The sequence below is a fragment of the Pongo abelii genome, chromosome 7 (assembly GCF_028885655.2).
Source record: "Pongo abelii isolate AG06213 chromosome 7, NHGRI_mPonAbe1-v2.0_pri, whole genome shotgun sequence".
Taxonomy (NCBI): domain Eukaryota; kingdom Metazoa; phylum Chordata; class Mammalia; order Primates; family Hominidae; genus Pongo; species Pongo abelii.
This window is the reverse complement of record NC_071992.2, coordinates 4,184,938-4,208,609: the sequence shown is the minus strand read 5'-3', so window position 1 is coordinate 4,208,609 and position 23,672 is coordinate 4,184,938. Positions and strand designations below refer to the sequence as shown.

General features: G+C 39.9%; 1 protein-coding gene and 1 long non-coding RNA gene across 3 annotated transcripts in view; one reads left to right on the top strand and one right to left on the bottom strand.

Annotated features, from left to right (window-relative positions):
* The window catches only part of LOC129060869 (uncharacterized), a 46,485-nt gene extending 41,863 nt beyond the window's left edge, over positions 1 to 4,622 (bottom strand). The window contains exons 1-2 of one of the 2 annotated variants that reach the window (XR_008527728.2): positions 4,290 to 4,622; positions 1,531 to 1,684 (exon numbers count right to left, since the gene is read on the bottom strand). This is a non-coding gene — a long non-coding RNA (uncharacterized LOC129060869). The remainder of the gene's footprint in view (positions 1 to 1,530; positions 1,685 to 4,289) is intronic. The other variant, XR_010141045.1, reaches the window with a different exon arrangement.
* Positions 1 to 23,672, top strand: part of CSMD1 (CUB and Sushi multiple domains 1) — a 2,063,616-nt gene that overhangs the window by 816,330 nt on the left and 1,223,614 nt on the right. The gene's annotated exons all lie outside the window — the stretch shown is intronic.

Here is a 23,672-nt window from a genome sequence, read left to right as displayed (position 1 = left end):
GTATCAGACAGTGGAATATTATTCACTGCTAAAACAAAATTAGCCGAAAGCCATGCAAAGACATAGAGTGAACTGAAGTGCATGTTACTAAGTGAAAGAAGCCAGTCTGAAAAGGCTACCCATTTTGTGATTTCTACTCTAGGACATTTTGAAAAAGGCAGAACTATAGAGACAGTAAAAAGACCAGTGGTTGCCAAGGGTTGGAGGAAGGGGAAATAAATAGGGAAATTTTTAGGGCAGGGAAACTACTCAGTATGATACTGCAATGGTGAACACATGGCATTATATATTTATCCACACCCATAGCAACTACAAGACCAAGAGTGAACCCTATTGTAAACTGTGGCTTTGGATGATAATGACTTACGACGTAAGTTCATCGATTGTAACGAATGCACCACTCTGGCATGGGATGTTGATCGTTGGGGAGGCTCTGTATATGGGGGCAGGTGTTATATGACATATCACTGTACCTTCTGCTCAACTTTTTTGTGAACCTAGAAAAACTGCTCTAAAATATAAAATCTATATTTAAAAAATCAAAGTAACTTAGGTAAAATAAATTAAAAATATCTAAGTTCAATATTCTGGCAAGTTAGATTTTTGCGGATCAAAACTTTTCATCATACTGACTTAAATTTTGTGTAAGTCTTGAATACACCTCTATTCTATTTATTATTTTATCAATTACACTATATCCTCAAAGATTTACCGTCAAGATAAAACCAAAAGACATTTGAAGATCAAAATTTCCTAAAAACAAGCACTTTTCTTTTGTAGTAACATAAATCTATTAAACTTTGCTGAGTTTTATTTAGCAAACTTTATTATTGGAAAATCTGCTACATTTTATTGCAGAATGTTTCTTAGATGAATACTGGTAAAGTAACAATTAAAGGACATATATGGAATTTTGGAAAGAAAATTTACTCAAAGCAGGCAGGGAAACTAATTGTGATGTTGCACTGGTTTAGTTTATTTAGAATCATTTAACCATATATTGCTTTAGTGTTTAAATGTTGCCTTAATGCTTACTTGTTCATCAGGGTTGACATTAAGGAAAATTGCTTAGTTTAGCAAAGTCAAATGCAAATACAAAATGGTTAGTCAAAGGCACAATGCCACCATAAAGAAATTACTTTTAAAGGTATGTTGTGTACTATACTTACTGAATATTTAAACGAAAGGGATATGAACTGATGAAGTCTTGACTTAGTGAACCATTATAAAACCAATAAAAGAATTAAATTCTTTGGCAAAGAAAAAAATGCAGTGATATATCACATAGGAGATTATTAAAAAATGAATAAATTTTGTTTCTTTTGCACAATTCAAAATATCTAATTTGATTGCTTGAAACTGGTTCCAGAATCAGTAAAAAATGATGGCAGCAATGGTTTTCTTATGATACATGGCAGATTTTTCTGCTAAATTGTAATAATTTTTACGGCTATTGTTGACATTGGAAGAACACATTAAACTTTTGACATTTTAAATTTAGATTTTTAACATGTATAGATTAAAATGTACCACTTGATGAACTCTGTCCAAAACAATGTCGAGTAGTAGGAGGTACACAGTGGACTGCGCGTGTTCAGTTTGGGTTATTTCCTTTTTCTTTTATCTCAACAGAAGCATGACCTTGAGTAACCCATTCAACTTTTTCCATTTTCAATTTTCTCTTCTAAAAAATTAAGGAGGAATGACAAGGTTACCTCCAAGATTCCTTTAGTTCTGTGGCTGAAAGCCTGCATTTTTACAGTCAAAGAGACCAGGATTTAAGTCCTAATTCTGTCAGTTACTGTTTCTTATCAATTATCTGTAGCTGGTGAGTTATGTAATGCTTCTAAGGCTCACATCTAAATGCAGATGCTAACAGTGCCTGCTTTAGAGGATTGTTCATGGAATTAAATGAGACAGGAAGTAGCACATTGCAAGTACTTCATCCTTCTGAACGTCTATCATGTCTCAAGACATGACCCTTTTTTTTTCTTTTTTACATTATTTATTTACATTTCCTGGAAATGTATCTCTTACATTATTTACATTTCCTACAAATCTGGGACTACTCAGTTTTCAAGAAGTGCTGTGATTTAATGCAAACCAGAAGAAGTAAGACAAAAGTGATTACCAAAGAATAATTAACAATTTTTTTTTTTTTTGAGACGGAGTCTCGCTCTGTCGCCCAGGCTGGAGTGCAGTGGTGCCGTCTCGGCTCCCTGCAAGCTCCGCCTCCTGGGTTCATGCCATTCTCCTGCCTCAGCCTCCTGAGTAGCTGGGACTACAGGCGCCCACCACCATGCCTGGCTAATTTTTTGTGTTTTTGGTAGAGATGGGGTTTCAACGTGTTAGCCAGGATGGTCTCGATCTCCTGACCTCGTGACCTGCCCGCCTGGGCCTCCAAAAGTGCTGGGATTACAGGTGTGAGCCACCACGCCCGGCCTAATTAACAATTTTTATATCAACTGGTAAATATATCTGATGAGGTAGGCAGTGGCCTCAAGTACTGTTAAACAGTTTGTTCAGCAGAGAACAACTGCAGTATGTCCTTTTTAGAGTTTCTACTTAAGGCAGTATTTGAAACTTCAAGTTCCTACTATTCTTCTTTTCTGATATTTAGACTACACTACCTTCACAGGTAAAATGATGCTTTTATCAATGTGTGACTGATTAAATGTAGTATCACCTTATAGAAAATAATTGCAACTTGCCACAAGGCAAGAGTGAAGAGATGGAGTGTGGGTCGTTGTGTGAACATGTGTCTGTGCACACACAAGTACAAAGACTTCCAGAGTGTCTGCAACTAAGTGGGGAAATCCACAGTGTGTAAATGGAGGCTTCAGCCTCATGCAAAATGAGAAACGTGGATATTTAAATCACCTGAAAAGCTCCTTTTCCTTTCCTAAGCGAAATGATTTTCTTATGTTCAACTGATGTTCGGCCCTCATGAAGACACATGACCAACACTTACTTTATTGAAATATATTCCTTATTCTGGACTATTTCATTGAATTTAAAGTTTCGTGTATATATGTCAACATAACACCAAATTTCCAAAGTCGGCTTCATTACTTTACAAAAAATGGTTTTCAATCATTATTTGATTTTTATGCTTGTTGCTGGATAGTTTCCTAAATTCAGTACTTTCCAAGAATCAGAATGTTTTCTGTTACTTTATGATAAAGTTAGACTTTAGAAAAAACAATTAGCCAGATTTTTGCTATATAAAAGATAAATACTTCCCCTGAAGTCTTAGTCAGTAAATCATAATTTTCAAAGTTAATACTTGGAATTAATACATTATTTTTTAACGGTCCTCTGTGCTTTTTCTTTTTTAAAAAAAATTATTTCCATAGATTTTTGGAGAACACGTGGTATTTGGTTACATGAAAGTTCTTTGGTGATTTCTGAAATTTTGGTGCACGCATCACCAGAGCATTATACATTGAACCCAATTTGTTTTCTTTTATCCATCACCCCCTTCCCACCCTTTCCCCTCAAGGCCCCAAAGTTCTTTGTACCATTCTTATGCCTTTGCATCCTCATAGCTTAGCTCGCACTTATGGGTGAGAACATGTGGTCTTTAGTTTTCCATTCCAGAGTTACTTCAGTTAGAATAATGGTCTCCCCATCCTGGCTAACACAGTGAAACCCCATCTCTACTAAAAATACAAAAAATTAGCTGGGCATGGTGGCGGGCACCTGCAGTCCCAGCTACTCGGGAGGCTGAGGCAGGAGAATGGCGTGAACCTGGGAGGTGGAGCTTGCAGTGAGCCGAGACGGTACCACTGCACTCCAGCCTGGGCAACAGAGTGAGACTCTGTCTCAAAATAATAGTAATAATAATAATGGTCTCCAGTCCCATCCAGGTTGCTGTGAATACCATTAATTCATTGCTTTTTATGGCTGAGTGGTGTTCCATCATATATATACCACAGTTTGTTTATCCACTCATTGATTGATGGATACATTTTTACAATAGTGAATTGTGCTGCCATAAACATTCATGTGCAAATATCTTTTTCACATAATGACTTCTTTTCCTTTGGGTAGATACCACATAGTTGGATTATTGAATCACAATTAAAAAATATTTCCTCCATTTGAGTACTAATAATTGACATTAATTTAGCTTTTAAAATACTTGAGGTATACATTAAACTTACACTAAATGCTATCCCAATGAGTAAAACGTTTCACTGTTATGTATCAATAAAGAATTATGGGCCGAGTACGGTGGCTCATGTCTGTAATCCCAGCACTTTGGGAGGCTGAGATAGGTGGATTACCTGAAGTTGGGAGTTCAAGACCAGCCTGACAAATATGGAGAAGCCTCGTCTCTACTAAAAATAGAAAAATTAGCTGGGTATGGTGACGCAAGACTGTAATCCCAGTTACTATGGAGGCTGAGGCAGGAGAATCGCTTGAACCTGGGAGGTGAAGGTTGTGGCGAGCTGAGATTGTGCCACTGCACTCCAGCCTGGGCAACAAGAGTGAAACTCTATCTCAAAAAAAAAAAAAAATATATATATATATAGAAAGATAATCTCTCCTTTCAGCTGGAAACAGTGGTATACTGAGGACTTGAGATTTCAGATTCTGAAAACCGACTTCCTATTCTTGGATTCTAGATCACCCATTATGATAAACTTGGGAAAGTTCTAAACTCCCAACACTTCAGCGTTCACACACAACAAGTGATGATGATGGTGGTTCTCATAGGGTTGTCATGAGGACCGAATGGGGTGGTTTAGGAATAGCTGCTGGCCCGTAATACTTATTATTACTGCATTGCTCTTCCACTACCACCAGCAACACCACTGTGAAAATTACCATTTCTGGGCCAGAAAAATAAGGAGGAAGGGAAAGAGGACTCTTCTGTCATAGTGAACCTAGCACACAACCTAGTGGCTGTATTAATATTACTATTTCTTTGGGAGTTTTTCCAACATCCTTTTGCCATAGTGATGACTGCACTAGTGGCTGTATTCATATTACTATTTCTGTGGGGTTTTTCTGCAATATATTTTTGCAATAGAAATGGCTGCATCCTTTCTCCAAGGGCTTGACATGTACTTCTGTTGTTTAGTCTTCCCCATGTCTGCAGAGTTGGCATGGGGGGCATGATCCTCCCTCCTAGCATCCATGGTGCCACAGTAAATATAAGTCTGAACTTAGGGAAGGAGAGACTTCTCTTAAAATGATGAAGGCTATAGGGAGAATGGTCTGACCTGAGGGGCTGCAGGAATCTCAAGCTCAAACAGAAAAAAAAAAAAGGCTTTTCTTGTATTGGAATGGGGAAGCAGGGGTAGGGGTAGGAGGAGCTTTGAGCAGGCATTGGTTCAGTGTATGGGGGCAGCTGAGCAGGAAAGGATCCTTACAACAGTTGGCCAATCTCAGCATACGTTCCTAAAAGATGCCCTGCACCTTACAGCTTGCTTAACCTCAGGGACAAGCGCAAGTTCAGCATCCTGTCGTCCTGTGGGGAGGATAGGAGACTGACTAAAGCTTGGCCAAGGCACTGGGCAAGTTCACCCAGCTGTGAATGCTGGACTAGGTGGGTCAGCCCTGGCCCTGACTCCTAGGAAAAGGACGGCCAGAGGGACAACTGTGCAGGCCCACCCAAGGGGAGGTGGTCATGAAAGGATGCCCTCACCCCACGCCCAGATAACAGAGGTCTGAGCTGTTCTGAAAATCAACTCTGCATGAAAGATTTGCATTTGTTACATGACCAGCAGAGGGTCTTAGGAATACTCGGGGAATGAGAACACAGTCATTGACTAGAGGTAGCTAGAGCTACTTTAACCAGTTATTTGAAACTTTTCCTCCAGTTAATCAGAAGGAAGGAAGGAAGGAAGTGAAGGAGGGAGGGAAGGAGGCAGGGGAAAATAGAGAAAGAAAAAGGACGAAAATAGAAAATTTTCAATTCAACCTTTGAGCTGGACTGAATAAACATTTTCTTCAAAGGAAATGATGGTAAATATCTTGGACTCTGCCCACCCTGAGTTGCTGGTGCAGTGACCCAGCTCTGCAATTGCAGCACCAAACTAGTCACAGACAGGACATAAACAAATGGACCCTGCTGTGTTCTTATAAACTCCTTCTGTGGACACTGAAATGTAAATTCACAAAATCTTCTGATGTTTCTTCTACCACTTAAAAATATAAAATACACTCTTAGGGTTTCCACAAGACAGGCAGTGAGATTTGTCACCCTGGCTATGGTGGGTCCATCCCTGTTCTGGTCTACAGGCTCCTTCTGTGCATAACATGCCCCTCAGTGCCTGGCCACCGCCCCTACTTAATATCATCTGGGATGTATCCATCATCTGCCAAGCAGTTGCAAAGCTGGTTGGATAGATAAAGTTTCATAACCCTCACAAATGTCCAGAGAGGTAAGAAAAATCCGCTCCATTTTATGTATGAGGAGACTTAAGCTCAGATAAATTAAAAGCCTCCCTGTGGTTGTGTTCATAGTACTTGCTGCTCACTGCTGGGATCTGTAACTTGGGCCCTTCCTAAAAGTCCGTACTGTCTGGATTTCCTGTTCAAAGGTTGAAGCAGTCACTGGTCCCACTGCAAACTGCACATAGTCCCTTCTGGGGCCCCTGACAGTATGGAAAATTATCTTAAATCACAAGCAGATGGGTACCTGGTATCACCAAATAGCAAAAACTACTATTTCCCATTGTTTTTAATATTGTCACTAAGTGAATGCTTTTGGGTATGTTGATAGAAGTGATTTTTTAGAATTTGAATTTAGTAAGTCAAATAAGAGGAACTTACTTTATTACACATAAGGAAGATAAAGAATTTGACATAAAAATGCTCAATAAAAGAGTTAGCACCAATAGTATATTTATCCTTTCTTTCTCAAGTCAGTACACAGACTCATTGAGAAATTTTATGCACTTGCCTTTGGCTTCTGCATTCATTTACATTTTATCAAAACCAGAGAGAACATAAACTTTGCACGGCCGTTCAGAGCCTTCATTGAAAAGGAGAAAGCATTTTCAAGCCCATCAACTCTTTAGCCATAATTAAAAAGTTAGTAAAAACAAATATTTTGCTGCCATTCCAAGGATATCACAGTGATCTCAGTCCAGATATGAAACCTTCCTCCCATACCCCTCACACAATGAATTGCCTCTGGGTGGTGTGAGGCAGAGGGACTCTTAATGTCAGGATCGGGTAATTATCGTGCTCTGATAATTCCAGCCAGCCCTATTCCAAGTCCATTTCTGCAGGAATCTCTGGAGCTCATCTGAGGAACTAGGCCACTGGGTCTCTGACTCCATTAGGCTTTTTTGATGTTTATCAGCAGAGTTTGGTGACTCGATGATTAAAATGTGCAGCTGCAGAACACCTGGGCTATGCATTCCTCAAAACTCATTCCTGCCCTTATTGGGAACAAAGAGGGCTGTAGGATGGCACTTTTTTGTTGTTTCATTTTGCCTTGTTTAAGAGGATTTAATTTACTTTGCAGCTTTGTGTATTCCCCTTTGTGGCTCTTAATACACAAATTACTGGAAAGATCCGGGGATCAGTGACAAAAGCTGTCATGGAGGAATGTTTCTGTTGTGATTTGACGAAGTAGAATACTGTTGATTAGAAATTTGCTTAAAATCTGTCACGTTACTTTGTGTATTATGTCATCAGCTAACCAAGAGTGATAAAAAAATCAAACCTTTTCTCTATCTGACAAAATGACTCACAATTTAAAGATAAGAACATTCATTCTAAGACATGGCCTAAGATTTAACTTCTTTAACCATTTAAGTTTTGCATTTAAGAACGATACTTTCCCTTTTTTAACTAGAAGAAAACACATACTTACCATATTTTCATTTCTCAAACAAGGTTCCTGCCAGTTAGAGTCAAGTTCTGATTTATAAAGTAAAAGCCATGTGATCTACAGCAGAGCATTTGAAGCAGCGTGGCTGTTTACCCTGCGGGAGTCATGCAGGTGAGACTCTAATGCGAGATCCAAACGCTGATCTGGCTGCTCCACCCCATAATTCAGACCCGGACTTATTCACCTCTCTGCTGCCCCTTTTCAACATTTGCGTGACTGAGTCATCTGGCTCTGTTACAAATTGCAAAAGGGCAACACTGGGCAAATTATGTAAGCAGTCAGTGCCTCTTTTATCTCATCTGTAACATGGGCACAGTAGTGCATGCGCCTCATGTGGCCAGTGCATGAGTAGGCATTGCATGAGTTCAAAGGACCTACAAAGAAGGCCTGGAACAGGACAAATTCTGCAGCAGTGTTAGGTTCTGTGATGAGGTTTATCACTGCAGAAACTTGCAGTCGTGTTTCTAGAGTAGCATTAGGGTAGCCCACTTAATTTTCATTATAACATTTTGTATTGTCAATACACTTGGAATTTAGAAAAATGTGTCACTTCAACAAATATTTGCGGACTATGATGTAAGCTGACCAGGTATCAACAAATCAGAAAGCTTTCACTAATTTATAATGGTGCCTCTCTTTCCAACATTCAATCTTTCTCTTATTTTCTCTGTGATAAGTGATATTGATGTCTTCCAGGGATATTAGTCTTAGTTACATAAGGTAGGTCTACACACATTATCTCTTTTTCCCTGTACGTTTTTAATGAGAATTCTCAGGTTATCAAGTAAGGGACAAGAATACAATTCCTTTTTTTAAAACTTTTTACTTAGACCTTTTGTAGGCTTATGTATTCCTGTTGCCAAAGACCTCACCTCTTGGCCCAGCTCACAGCTTTAGAAGCATAGCATCCTGGCTTCTGCTCTTTCTCCACAGGGGCTCTTGTCTGCACACAGTTTTGAACTTCTGGTAAACCATTCCCCTTCCACAGATACCCATTGATTTTCAGCTCTTTGAGGCAATAAAGTGGCATCTGCTAAATGCGTTTGTCTTTACTTATACAATAGGTTAGAAATATATGTCACAAAACATGGACGTTTGCCTGACTGAGTACTCCTGGACTCCATCCTTTCAACTTAAATAGGAAGCTGAGAACGGAAACAGCTTATTTATTTATTTATTTTTTAGCATTACCGTTTGCCAGAAACTTTATTTCATTGTATGCTTACACTAACCTTGATATTATTCTTCCTGAATAGATGTGGCATCTAAGGTTATAGATCTCCTATCATGGGTGTAAAATTGTATATCTCACCCTCAGCTGTAGCAAATTGTAAAGCCAGACTCCTGACTCTTTGCTGTATTTTCAATGTTTCTTCCAATTTATTCATTACCTCCGTAGGAAAAAAAAAGTGGCAGCAAGCTGAAAATATGGTGCAAATTGAGGATGGAAAGCTATCACTGGATTCTGCCTTCTCAGTAATTTGCTGTCAATAACACACAAAACACTTGAAAGCAGGATCCACAGTGCCTCGTTGACTGGGTTCGATGATGGAATCTGAGATGTTAGTGTGCCACTATGAGTCAGGAAAGCCACATAGCTATGGTCATCACTTGAATCTGACATTCCATCATTTTTTGTTTCAGACACAAATATATAAAAACTGTGTTTCCCCCAACAAAGGGTTTTAGAGCACAGGGTCACCACACTGAAACCGTGCCCAGTCCATGAGTTCTTATATCTGTGGGACTGCCAGATTGATGGAAGCAGAAATTCCAGGCAGAGTCACGTTATGACAAAATAAAGGATGTCAGCTGCCTTGCAATGTGAACAGAGGAAACAGAGCAAGGACATCTCAGGGCACCCTGTGACGGAATGCAGCATTTCCCATGATTGCGTGGAGGCCGCTGCTGACGAGGGACCAGCTGGTGCTTTGTAATTCAACAATTTTGAGCAGAAATGTCAGAAAGACTGGGAAGCAGAGCTGCAGAACCTTATCCACTGGCTAGCCTGCTGAGCGCGAGGCACAGGCAACAGCATGAATGAGGCTAGGGAACCTAGAGCTGCAGCATATTACACTGTTACTTCCAGAATGTAGAAAGAGACACAGTCAAGTTCACAAAATGGGGCCGTGTCAGAAGTGAGAAGAGCCCAGAGGTGAACTGAGTCAAACTTGCACAGTCTGTCTTTATAGTCATATGTATCATTTCTGGCATACTCTCCAGCTCCCCTTGGGTGAGTTTTTGAGTTAGTGGTAAAACAGGAACTGGGCTCTGCTTATCTTATTCCTGGCATGATCACCACAGTCAAGATTCAATATTCAATACAATATTGCCATTTTCCTTTACGGCTGTATTAATTACACATCTGAAACAGAATCATATCCCCTTCAAAAACTGTTAATAAGATGTTACAAGTCATTTTACAATTGTAATAAATGGTATACATTTGCTACGAGATTTGGTCACCTTGTTATAGCAGAAAAATGAAGGGAAATACCATTTCTAAGATTTTGAGAACAGGATAGAGTATACATTTTTCATAAAGTTTTTGAGAAAAATCTTAAGTCTAATTTGATGTTAATTTCTCATTTCTCCATATATACACGTACACATACATACATTCTCTACTCTCTCGCTATACGTGTATGTGTGTATATTCCCATAAAAATGCGTGCATATGTATTTGATTATATGTATATATTATTATGCACGTATATATATATAATGTGTGTGTGTATATATGTAAAGGCTTTTTTTCTTTTTTGAGGCAGGGTCTCGCTCGTTGCTCAGGTTGCAGTGCACTGGCACAGTCATGACTCATTGCAGCCTTGAGCTCCTAGGCTCAAACGATCTTCCCACTTAAGCCTCCCGAGGAGTTGGGAACACAAGTGTGCACCACCATGACTGGATAATTTTTTTTTTTTTTTTGCATTCTTTGTAGAGACAGGGTTCTGTAGTGTTTCCCAGACTCCTGGGCTCAAACTGCTGGGCTCAAGCAAGCCACTTGCCTCGGCCTTCCAAAGTGCTGGGATTACAGGCGTGAGCCGCTGTGACTGGCCTAAGTAAGGGATTTTAAAAAGGTTAGTACATAAGCATTCCTGCTTACATATCTACCTGATTCCTATAAATATTCAATTCAAAAGGCTGATTTATAACTGGAAGTAGATTTTTAACCATCATATTTCTATATTACTATCATAGAGCATTATCTTGATAAAGTGGAAATAATCTTGAAAGTGTATGGTGTTTCTTCTTCTCCAAAGATGTAAGAACTGTGTTAGCTACAATTTTATAAATTATCCAATTTCAAACAATTATTGCTAATATTTTTCTATGCAATTTCCTGCATATTAACCATATAAATCTAGACTTTGGGAAAGTTCTTAATAAACGGAAAAAAATTAAAGCAAAGTCAAATGAAGTTACCGAGCTAAACACTTTGATTACATTAAAATAACCGCCTAGCAAACCACAAGCGGGAAGGGTTGTAACTGCTTACACCTCCGATTGATTTTACACAGGCAAAACTCATCTCTGCTGATGGATGAATGGACTTCTCTGCCCTCTAATATTTAATGTGTGCCTGCAATAGAAAAGGTACATGGAATTATAATTGATTGATGTTATATATATAAAAAATATTTGAACAATTATTTTTCATATAAAATAAGCATTTGCAGAAGAAATGTGGCACTAGGAAAAAGCCAGGACTAGGAAGCAAAAATCATGACTTTTTAATACTACAGTCTTCCTCTAGTATTTGCCTGCTATTAATTTATCTGTATGAACTTGAGCAAATCAGTTAGATTTTCTTCACCTATAATGTTGAGAAGATAATAATGATGCCACAGATTCTTGATAGCGAAGTTAATGTATGTGTCACAATCCATGAGAAATGTATCTGACAAGGATAACATCTTAATTCCCCATGTTAATTTAATGTTATGGTATAACTCTATGATAAAGTTTCACTACCAAAATCTTCCATTTGGCTAACTTCTGTATAATGTGTTTGTTAAACTAGATATGGATGATTCAATATCTTACTGTGATTACAAATGTCTCAGAATTTTTTATTTATATTTTTAAAGATTATTTTTCTTGGTCAACAAGATCTAGAAACTGAATTGTAGTTAATGTCTCACTGTAAATAAGTGATTTACCTCTTGAAGCATTGATCTTAGGATGTATAACAAGGCAAATGATTTACACACGCATGGTCCAAAGTAGTCTGAATATTTTAGCTTTCACAGTAAACTTCATCATATTTATACTGGATATTACAAGAAGAGGTTATGGTAACAGAGAGGATTTTGCATGAATTCCTTTGCTTTCAAAGATTGGCTCTTCTAATGCGTTTGGTGAATAGGGGTCCTAATATCTTCTGCTGGGTAAGGGATGCAAGTTGCACCCTGGCACCACCCCCAAACTTAGCTGTAGGCTCCTCAACCATTTTATTACCTCCCCATATGGGACACAGTTTCTCTTGCATCATTTCTCCAAAATAATCTGTAGGGTCTGTATCTGGAAGACTTTTACTGAAAGTCTGCAAGTTGCAGAGTGTAATTAAAGCACAGGAGAGGGAACAAAACATTGTTCTTGCTGTAATTTATTAGGCACTTCTCAGCAGGGCATTTTTTATATTTATAAGCCATATTGCTAAGGTTATTCTATCCCTCCCTCTCTTCTCCCAACACCTCTGCAAGTGCACAAACTACACATTTAAATAATCTTTTTAGATAAAGCAGTTTGGTTTTTGAAATTCCTTTTTAATCTGCATTCTGAATCTGCTTTTCCATACCATAAAGTTCTAAACAAAATGCTAAGCACTCCTTAGCTGCACCCTAACAATTTGGAAAACTGGAAGAATATTGGAATTGCAGTTAATGCTTGTTGTTTGGTTTGTTTGCTTGTTTCACCTGTACCTGAGTTATGAATCCTTCAGCAGGGTCATGTTTATTCATTACACTTAGAAGAACAGAAAGAGAAATTCTGCCTTCTGGAAGATACCTCTGTTGTGAAAAATTCTCTTAGCTGAAGTTCTAAGCCCTGGTAAAAGGCACTAAAGTTGTCCAAAGCCTGCCATCCAAAGATAAGAGAGTCCACATCACTTCCAAAGGCAGCCAGGCAGGGAAGACAGCTGCAGACAATGAATTAGAATGGCACTGGTTAGAGAATTTAGAGATGTCCTTCCTAACAGGGAGGTAAGGAAGCTTGGAGACTTCTACATCTGGGGTAAGGGAATGCAGGCTGGAGGGAGGTGCATGATGGAGAAATGGCCCTGTTTTCGTGGGGCTGATCCTGTAACTAAAAGACGGATGCCTCAGGACATACCTGGATTTTCTCCATCCTCAAGATATCACAGTTTATTCCTTAAAATACACGATGTGGAAAATACACTCCATTAAAAAACAAACGAGTTCATTTTACTTACATTAACTTCTTCACCCACAGCAACACGTGCCTGTCAAGTGCAGCGTTGAGGATATTTTAAATGCATCCATCAGCCTCTCTGACTTCTCTGTGACAGGGCTGAACTTTGTGTACCACATTACAGAATTTCCTGTTGTTCGCAATTTAACAAAACACCAAGAGGTAGATTACTGAACGTTCGAGTGGACCTGGGTCAGCTTAAAAATAATCATTATACATTTAATTTATAAAAAGAACAAATCAATTAAAGTGGTATTTTAATAGCAAATTCTCAACTGACCTTCCCTGAAGCAGCTACAACACATCCAGCAAGGCCTGGCTGGATGCTTGGAGTTGAGGCTATTTGGAAAATGTTTCTGTTGGAACTCAGCATCACTCAGCATTGTTTATACCTTCAGTGTAGCACTTTGCATCCTCCATTCTGTAGGTGTGGAGCTAGGATTATTCTACAGACAGAAGGACCAGTTGCTCATTTACCTTTTAGCATAAATCTAGTTCGGATTTTGATCTGTGCTTAGAGTTAAATATTTTTGGTTAGTATTGAAATGGTAGTTCCCTGAGTATTTACAGTCAAGATTCCAGATAGAGTAATCCTTCAAATATATTTGAAGATTTTATTTTATTGGCACTTATGTAGAAATACCATTCAAATATTGCTCAGAGCTATGGAAGTTATCACCTAAAATATATTAGTTTTATTATATCAAACTGTATCTTTTTAGAAATGCAAACTGGAGTGATGTTTTAAAAATTCTCAGTGAATATGTGAAAGCTTATCTTTTTTTTTTAGGAATATGAAAATTATGGGCTGGGCACAGTGGCTTGTGCCTGTTATCTCAGCAGTTTGGGAGGCCGAGGTGGACGGATCACCTGAGGTCAGGAGTTTGAGACCAGCCTAGCCAACATGGCAAAACCCTGTCTCTACTAAAAATACAAAAATTAGCTGGGTGTGGTGGCACATGCCTGTAATCCCAGCTACTTGGGAGGCTGAGGCAGGAGAATTGCTTGAACCTGGGAGGCGGAGGTTGCAGTGAGCAAAGATTGTGCCACTGCACTCCAGCCTGGGCAACAAGAGTGAAACTCCATCTCAAAAAAAAAAAAAAAAAAGTTAATACAAAATAAAATGTTTAATTACAGGTGAAGTTAGGTAGTCTGAAGTCTGAAAAGTTCCGATGATCATGAACTATGTTGGGAATGGAATGCAGGCTGTGTCTCCCGACCATGTGCCATCTTTCCCGGGACACAAGCCAAAGGCAGCATGACGGACTGAATCATGACGTCCCTTCCCAATGCACCTGTTGAAATTCTAAGCTCAGGGTGATGGCATTAGGACATGGAGCCTTTGGGAGGCAAGGAGGTGATGAGAGTGGAGCCCTCGCTGTGGGCCGAGGGCCCTTACTAGAAGAGACACAAGGGCACGCTCCTCTCTCTGCTGTCCACCAGGTGAGGGCTGCAGGAGCAGCTACTGTCTACACACAAGGCCCTCACCAGACCAGACACCTAGTCTCCTAGAGCTTGAATGTCTCATCTTCCAGAACTCCAAATAGCCAATGCGTTTTTTTTTTTTTTTTTTTTGATTATACTTTAAGTTCTAGGGTACATGTGCACAATGTGCAGGTTTGTTACATATGTATACATGTGCCATGTTGGTGTGCTGCACCCATTAACTCATCATTTAACATTAGGTATATCTCCTAATGCTATCCCTCCCCCCTCCCCCCACCCTACAACATGCCCCCGTGTGTGATGTTCCCCTTCCTGTGTCCATGTGTTCTCATTGTTCAATTCCCACCTATGAGTGAGAACATGCGGTGTTTGGTTTTTTGTCCTTGCGATAGTTTGCTGAGTTTTGCGTTTTGTTTTTAAGTTGCCTAGTCTATAGCAGTTAGTTGTAGTGATCCTAGCTGACTTAGGCAGGAACTGTTATTGACCCTAACTTGAGCTTCACCCAGAGCATGTCACGGCGTATCAAAGATGCCATCTGTGTTATTTTTTTCAAGAGAAAAGTCTTCCCCCTGCTTGTATGTTTCTTTACCGTAAAGGTCACAGAACAGACTATGGGAAACAATCACAGAACCCATGGTTTTAAGACCTAACCTCTACGCAAGGCTTTGGTGCATCTTCTGTGGGTTTCTACCTTGTGCACCCCAGCGTTTGTGCTGCAGGAACCTCTGAGGCTGTGAGAAGAATCACATGCAGCCCCTGATTCCACGAAGCTCAGCCACCATCTCCATACCAGAGAAGTCTTTCTGGTGATGTGTCTACGTGCCCGGCTTTGGAGTCGGCACATTGGGTCAGGCCCTGATCTCACATGGCAAGTCCACGGCTTGCTGGGGGTTGTTAACCTAGGTGAGCTTCAGTATCTGCATCTGGAACCTGACCATGGTGATGTTGGATATTTCAGAGAAAGAATGGGGTTCCCATGAGTCAGCACTCAGAGTAACCTTCATGCACTGCCTGCCCCAGGACCAGCTGCATTAGGGAACTGATATTATTTATTAGGGTCATTATCATTACCCAGAAACAGGTTTATACATGACTGACTAAAATGCCCAAGGAGGAGGGCTCTAATGGAGACAGGAACAGATTGTGGTGGGAACACAAAGGCAATCAGGTAGTGTATCGAAATGAGGCATGAGACTTTCCAGAAGGCAGGTGGAAAAGCCATTCTAGACAGGGCAGCATGTGGGGAAGGCAGTGAGGAGGAGAGCACAGCCACTGAGGACGGAGGGAAGAAGGGTGGGGTGCAGTAGACAGGTGAGCATACAGAAGGCTTCCCCTGCCCCCCTGGGAACTTTGTATGGAATTACGCAGGTGAGAAGGAGCCCCTGAAGGATGCGAAGTAGGCAGCAGTCAAATCATGCATGCTTTCATTTTCAGTAGTTGTGTGAGGGAGTGTTGGTTGGTGGTGGGGGCGGGGGGTGAGATTAGAAGAAGAATCATGTGAGGGTAACTGAGGAAGAGATTGGACAAGAGGGGATGGTTCTAAACACTCATTGGAATGAGGACAGCTGGAGTTAGGGCAGGAAGGTGAAGGAAAAGCCCAGAAAACCCCCTGATCTCTGGCTCTCTTGGCCTCTGAGTGGATGGACAGGCAGCGCTGGCTGAGCTCTTACCTGACCAAGATGCCTGATGCCGGGCAGGCGATTTGACTTCCTTAAAATTGAATGTGTCCGGCTGGGTGTGGTGGCTCACACGTGTAGTGTAATCACCCCAGCACTTTGGGAGGCCGAGGTGGGCGGATCACGAGGTCAGGAGATCGAGACCATCCTGGCTAACACGGTGAAACCCCATCTCTACTAAAAACAAAATACAAAAAATTAGCTGGGTGTGGTGGCGGGCACCTGTAGTCCCAGCTACTTGGGAGGCTGAGGCAGGAGAATGGCGTGAACCCGGGAGGTGGAGCTTGCAGTGAGCCGAGATCACACCACTGCACTCCAGCCTGGGTGACAGAGCGAGACTCCATCTCAAAAAAAAAAAAAAAAAAAAAAATTCAGTGTGTCCATATAAACATTTAGACAGATAAAAATTGCACTTCCTTCATTGGAATTGTGGCATTTTAACCAGAGATCACACACAATGCACATCACAGCGTCTGAGGAACTGGGTAAACCGCCTTTTCAACATTGTTATCTCTACACTTTCTGCTGAGGCGCATCCTGGGTACACATCTTTGGAGTCTGGTGTTCCACGTTATCAACCCCAAATTGCCAGCGCTGCAAGTCGACGTTGGGCTGAAGCTTATCAGAGTGAATCCACCTGCTTTGGATGTATCAGACACCAAGCAGAGGCTATGGCACTGCGCCGACTACACTACGCGACTTACTTCCTCAAGTGGATGTGGGTCCTGGGAGAGGTTTTCTCCAGGTTCATGTTTCCAAATGATTTCACCCTTTTTTTGAGAATCGACTTGGCCAGTGGAGTGTGAGGCTGGGTTATACGTGACCCATCATATGTAGGCTCTGAATTCATCACCGACTGCCATTATATTGGTGTGTGGGAAGCAGATACCTGCAATTGCCTCTCTCAAGTGTCTGCAATGTTGCTAAGTGTTCACTCCCCAAAAGGTTTTTGTTGAATACCTAGTTAGTGCAGGGTACAGAATTTGCACCCTGTCTACAAATGAGAGCAGTAACAACAAACAGCATGGTCAGTCCTACAAACAATGGAGCCAATCATCTGCCAAGGGATGGGCATTGAGCAGGACATGATTTTGAAAACTCACCAAATTCAAAGCTGGTGTGAACTGCTCTGCCTCCTGGAAGCCATTCACCCCTTCCATTTGTCATGCAGAAAAACTCTACATGGTGCGAGCTGAACCAGAACCTACAGGGAAGCAGTGTTGACTTGGCTTCCTTGGGACAGGTCAAACATATGTTCTTCATTAAGAAATGCGGAATGGGGCCAGGTGTGGTGTTGTGGGCCTGTAATCCCAGCACTGTGACAGGCCAAGTGGGGAGGATCGCTTGAGCCGAGGAGTTTGATACTAGCCCATGCAACATGGTGAGACCCTCTCTCCAGAAAAAATAATAACAATATAATAATAAAGAAATTCTGAATGGGATTCAAGATGAGAATGTTTGAGGGTGACAGGGCTCAGATGCAGTCTAGTTTACTATATATATTTCAATACGAAAAATATATAGTAACCTGTAGATTAAGTCACTTTTCCCAGATTAAGTCACAATTTCCCAAAGAAGAAGTTAGTATATAATCTTTGGAAAATTTTTCCAGATCTTTCTTACAAATTGGATCTTTTTTTTTCTTTTTTTCCTAAAAAAATGGTGAGAACCATAAAGTTATCAACAAGAAAGCATTGGAAGTTTAACTCTACAGGTTCCAGTTAAACCTGTTCAGGCCAGGGATGTCCAATTTGGAAAAGAGGATCTGTACTCAATGTAAACACATAATAGTGTTTTAGTAATTGAATGAATGGGTTCATGCCTTTAATTGCATGTGTCTAAACTATTATATCTGTGCAATGTAATTATATTCTTAACCAAGTGACATTGTTAACATCCTTAAAGCTTTCTATTTCAAAAACATTTTAAAATATTTTAAAAGAGGAAAAGTAGAAGAGAGTTCTTATTCATATAAAGTGGAGAACGTTTTATGAAACAAATGCTGTCCTCCCTTCTATTTTCATGTTAGAAATGATTTCAGGCGTCTCTGCCTCACTCCACTCACTGATAGAGTCTGAAAGCCTATTTTTTAGTTCCATTTCAGCTTCTCCCAGGAACACAATTCCCCTGATTTCCTGCATTGTGAATGATTGTGAATGTTGTTTTTTGGTGATGCAACTCTTACTGACAACCTGGCAAATCCATCACTCCTGTTCTCCTATGCCTGAGAAGTCTCTAGAAAGTTGGAAGAGGTCAATGAGGAAATCTCTGCTCTTTGTGGAGTATATAAAACCTCAGAGTCAGGGCACAGAGGTCCTGCTGATTATCTCATGATAAAAAGCAGCTCCAGACAAACAAGAACAAGCTCGTCTTCACCTCTTTTATGACTTAACAGTAGCTGACCAATCCAGATAACAATTAGGAGACTCTAACCAGATTCTGGAGGGAAGGGGTAATGAGGTGATGCGTTTAGACTGGAGCTCTCAAGCAGATATCCATATGCAGAACGGGATATGCTCATGGACCAGTTGAAACTAGAGCAATGTGACTCTTCACTTCAGATTTTTACTGGCAAAACAAAAAAGAGAAATTAAGTTGTAAAAACACACCCTTATCCGAAAATTACAGAAGAAAGAAGAGAAGTAGAATGAATACGGCCAGGATATGTTTAAGTGGGGTATCCTGTTTAATTGGAGTGTGAGGCAGAATAGGGTCTTGAGGCCGGGAACTTAAGGCCAGTTTGTGCTGAATCAAGGAAAAACCCCAAGGTCTAGGGGCAGGAGGTCTAAGGCCAATTCATGCTGACTTCCCAAAGCTGTATCGAAAGGGAAACATCTGGGTCTGGGGGCAGGCAACCTAAGGCTAATTAACTCAAACTTCCTAAAGTTAATGGAAAGGAAAGACTTCCATCTCCCCATTTCCTAACAACAGAGGGTCAAAGGCTGCTCTCCCTACAGCCCTCCTGCTTCCACCGTGTCTCAGATGGAAAGGGAGAGTACCTTGGATTGGCTATGGTCCAAGCACTGGCCAGCCCTTCATCTGCAATAGGGACCAAGTCACCCCAGCCTTTAATTAGCCAGGGACCAAATCCTTCACCTAGATAAGGGGTAACTGAGAGGGACCTTAAAATAAGTACTTAAAACCCAGAAGACTTTGTAACTAGGCCCTGGAACCGCTTGCTTGGACCCCCTCCCACCCTGTGAAGTGCTTTCTGGCTTTGATAAATCCCCACTTTCACAGCTTCTTCCTTATGTTTTTTTCCTTTGTTACTTTGTGCATTTTATCCAATTATTCTAAATGCCAAGAACCTGGAGAACTCACACTCAATGCTCTTCTTCCAGTAGCAGGTGTACCCTCAGAGTGCCATGGGTATCACAACTAGTTAAAGGGGTTGAGAATGATGGGTTATATCTAAACCTTGTAACTATACAATATGGACTTGATATAAACTTTTTTTATTATACTTTAAGTTTTAGGGTACATGTGCACAACATGCAGGTTACATATGTATACATGTGCCATGTTGGTGTGCTGCACCCAGTAACTCGTCATTTAACATTAGGTATATCTTCTAATGCTATCCCTCCCCCCTCCCCCCCACCTCCCACCCCACAACAGGCCCCAGTGTGTGATGTTCCCCTTCCTGCCATGTGGTCTCATTGTTCAATTCTCACCTATGAGTGAGAACATGAGGTGTTTGTTTTTTTGTCCTTGTGATAGTTTGCTGAGAATGATGGTTTCCAGCTTCATCCATGTCCCTACAAAGGACATGAACTCATCATTTTTTGTGGCTGCATAGTATTCCATGGTGTATATGAGCCACATTTTCTTAATCCAGTCTATCAGTGTTGGGCATTTGGGTTGGTTCCAAGCCTTTGCTATTGTGAATAGTGCTGCAATAAACATACGTGTGCATGTGTCTTCATAGTAGCATGATTTATAATCCTTTGGGTATATACCCAGTAATGGGATGGCTGGGTCAAATGGTATTTCTAGTTCTAGATCCCTGAGGGATCGCCACACTGACTTCCACAATGGTTGAACTAGTTTACAGTCCCACCAACAATGTAAAAGTGTTCCTATTTCTCCACATCCTCTCCAGCACCTGTTGTTTCCTGACTTTTTAATGATCTCCATTCTAACTGGTGTGTGAGATGGTATCTCGTTGTGGATTTGATTTGCATTTCTCTGATGGCCAGTGATGGTGAGCATTTTTTCATGTGTCTGTTGGCTGCATAAATGTTTTCTTTTGAGAAGTGTCTGTTCATATCCTTCGCCCACTTTTTGATGAGGTTGTTTCTTTTTTTCTTGTAAATTTGTTTGAGTTCATTGTAGATTCTAGATATTAGCCCTTTGTCAGATGAGTCGATTGCAAAAATTTTCTCCCATTCTGTAGGTTGCCTGTTCACTCTGACAGTAGTTTCTTGTGCTGTGCAGAGGCTCTTTAGTTTAATTAGATCCCATTTGTCAATTTTGGCTTGTGTTGCCATTGCTTTTTGTGTTTTAGACATGAAGTCCTTGCCCATTCCTATATCCTGAATGGTATTGCCTAGGTTTTCTTCTAGGGTTTTTATGGTTTTAGGCCTAACACTTAAGTCTTTAATCTATCTTGAATTAATTTTTATATAAGGTGTAAGGAAGGGATCCAGTTTCAGCTTTCTCCATATGGCTAGCCAGTTTTCCCAGCACCACTTATTAAATAGGGAATCATTTCCCCATTTCTTGTTTTTGTCAGGTTTGTCAAAGATCAGATGGCTGTGTAGATATGCGGCATTATTTCTGAGGGCTCTATTATGTTCCATTGGTCTATATCTCTGTTTTGGTACCAGTACCATGCTGTATGTTACTGTAGCCTTGTAGTATAGTTTGAAGTCAGGTAGCGTGATGCCTCCAGCTTTGTTCTTTTGGCTCAGGATTGACTTGGCAAGGCGAGCTCTTTTTTGGTTCCATATGAACTTTAAAGTAGTTTTTTCCAATTCTGTGAAGAAAGGCATTGGTAGCTTGATGGGGATGGCATTGAATCTATAAATTACCTTGGGCAGTATGGACTTGATATAAACTTAATATCAACTTCTTGTTTAGTTTAACCAGCTTTAACTATGAGCCATATATTAAACACCTCCTGTAATAAAACAAATTTACCAAAGATATCCGAACTTTCAGCCTGGGCTCCACCTAACTAACTTAGTCTGTAGAAAAAAAATATATATATAAGACATCATTTATTTTCAGCAGCCCATGAATCAGATTTGAAGAACTGGGAATAAACAATACTACAAAGCAAAGCTACTGCTATGGCCTGAAGGAGAAATTTCTTTGAGGACAAATGGAAAAAGAAGTGCTAACCATATAAGAGGGTTTAGACCACACCATTCTGTGGACAGGGAAACATTCTCAGCACTGATGTGTTTTGAACACTCACATTTGGTAATGCATTTGTTTCTCTAGAAATGCTAATTCCAACACCCCATAGTTTCCCAAGTTAACAGATGAAGATATCATAGCACTAAACTTGCTTCCATGTATTCATTTTGTTTGTGAGTTTGGGTTGAAATTTGACACTAGTTCCTAACTGGAGAGGATTTTTTTTTTTCATTCAGTTTGAAAACTAAGCGTCTGATACTTTCTGGATATTTCTGTTCATGATGCAAATACTTCAACATATGACCTCAAAATAATTTCTCCTATTATGTTGTCAGCTACTAATCATATTATCAAATGATGATATTAGAAACAGCGCAACAGTTTAAGAAATCATTTTCCTATGTTAGGCTTTTAAAAATAAATACAAGACTTTGTTGAAGCCTGTTTTGCATTAATGGAGTGATTGGCAAGTTCAATGTAATCTCACATTGTGTCAGGTTTTGCCTCTAGGAATGCCCTAAACCTCAGCCACCCAATAACTGCAAAGGAGCCATGGCCAGAATCAGTTGTTTTCTCTCTCATTTGCAATTAACTACAGAGCCGGTGCTGCTAAGCTAGCTATTGAAAAAACATGTTTTTCTTCCATATAATAAAAATGGTCATTTTAGTGTCTGAAAATGTTGCTAAACTTGGAATTCATCTAGAACAGCTCCTTTTTCATGAACTTGTGAATTTAGCACATAACAAGGTAGATTATTCTCAAAGGAATAGAGGGAAACTAGTTCTGCCATGGTAGAAGACAGAAATATTGACCCAAAGAAAATTGTCCTCTCTCTGAGGCCTCTGATATTTGCCTACAGACAAATATCATAACCTGGTAGAGTAGGCTAATGAGGTGGATAAAGATAGCAATCTTTGGGAGCATAAAACATTACCTTATACCAACAGTAGAATGAAAACCCTTTTGTATTAGTAAATTAAGTGTCACTATAACTTGGCTAAATATAAAAAAAACCCTGTTTTAATCTGTTGATTATCTTGAGTCATGATGGTATTCACCAGTATCGTTGTTTACATGTTTTACATATATGGATATCTGCTAACAAATGTTCCTTCAAACATTAGGGAATGTTCCAGCATGGAGTTATTTTTTTCTCAGCTTATATATTCAAAGATTTAAAACATCTTTGAATATAGAAGTTTTGGAACATCTTTGAATATATAAGTTGAGAGAAATTTAATGTCATAATTTATAAACAAATTAACACCATGATGTTATTTTGGATAGCATACCAAATATCACACTCTAAGAAGTTCTCATGTTTTCTTTCCTCCTTGTAGGACTGGTACTCTCAATAACTAAATGGCACTGTTAGTCACGACAAATGATGAATTATATGTTGTTAGTCATTGTGAAATAGAGTTCACAATATGTTTCACTTCTGTGTATTGTCGATGGCATGGACTAAATTACTGTATCCGTTTTTAATTGGAAGATTATAAGATCAGAATTGCCTGCTTGTCCAAATTTACTTTTAAGCAATTTCTAGAGAAGTTTAGAGATCTGGAGATTTTAGAAACTTGTGAATTAGGGTAAAAATGTAGTGGAGGAATCATTACAACTCTGTTTCTTACTACAATTGCTTGTTCTGTACAGGTTTGTAAGAGTTTCTTAACCGCTTTGTTTGTACATGTGTGAAAATGTAGCGAATAACTCTCAGGATTATTGTGAAGACCAAATGGCATATTGTATACAAAAACAGTTTTAAACCGTGAAATGCTAGGTAAATGATAGGTATCCCTGTGTTTCCTTTGTTTAGCCAAATCTTTCTTTAGCTTCTTGGTATTCTTGGAGCATACAAGCTTCATGAACATACTTCTCTGAACAATAGTAGCTT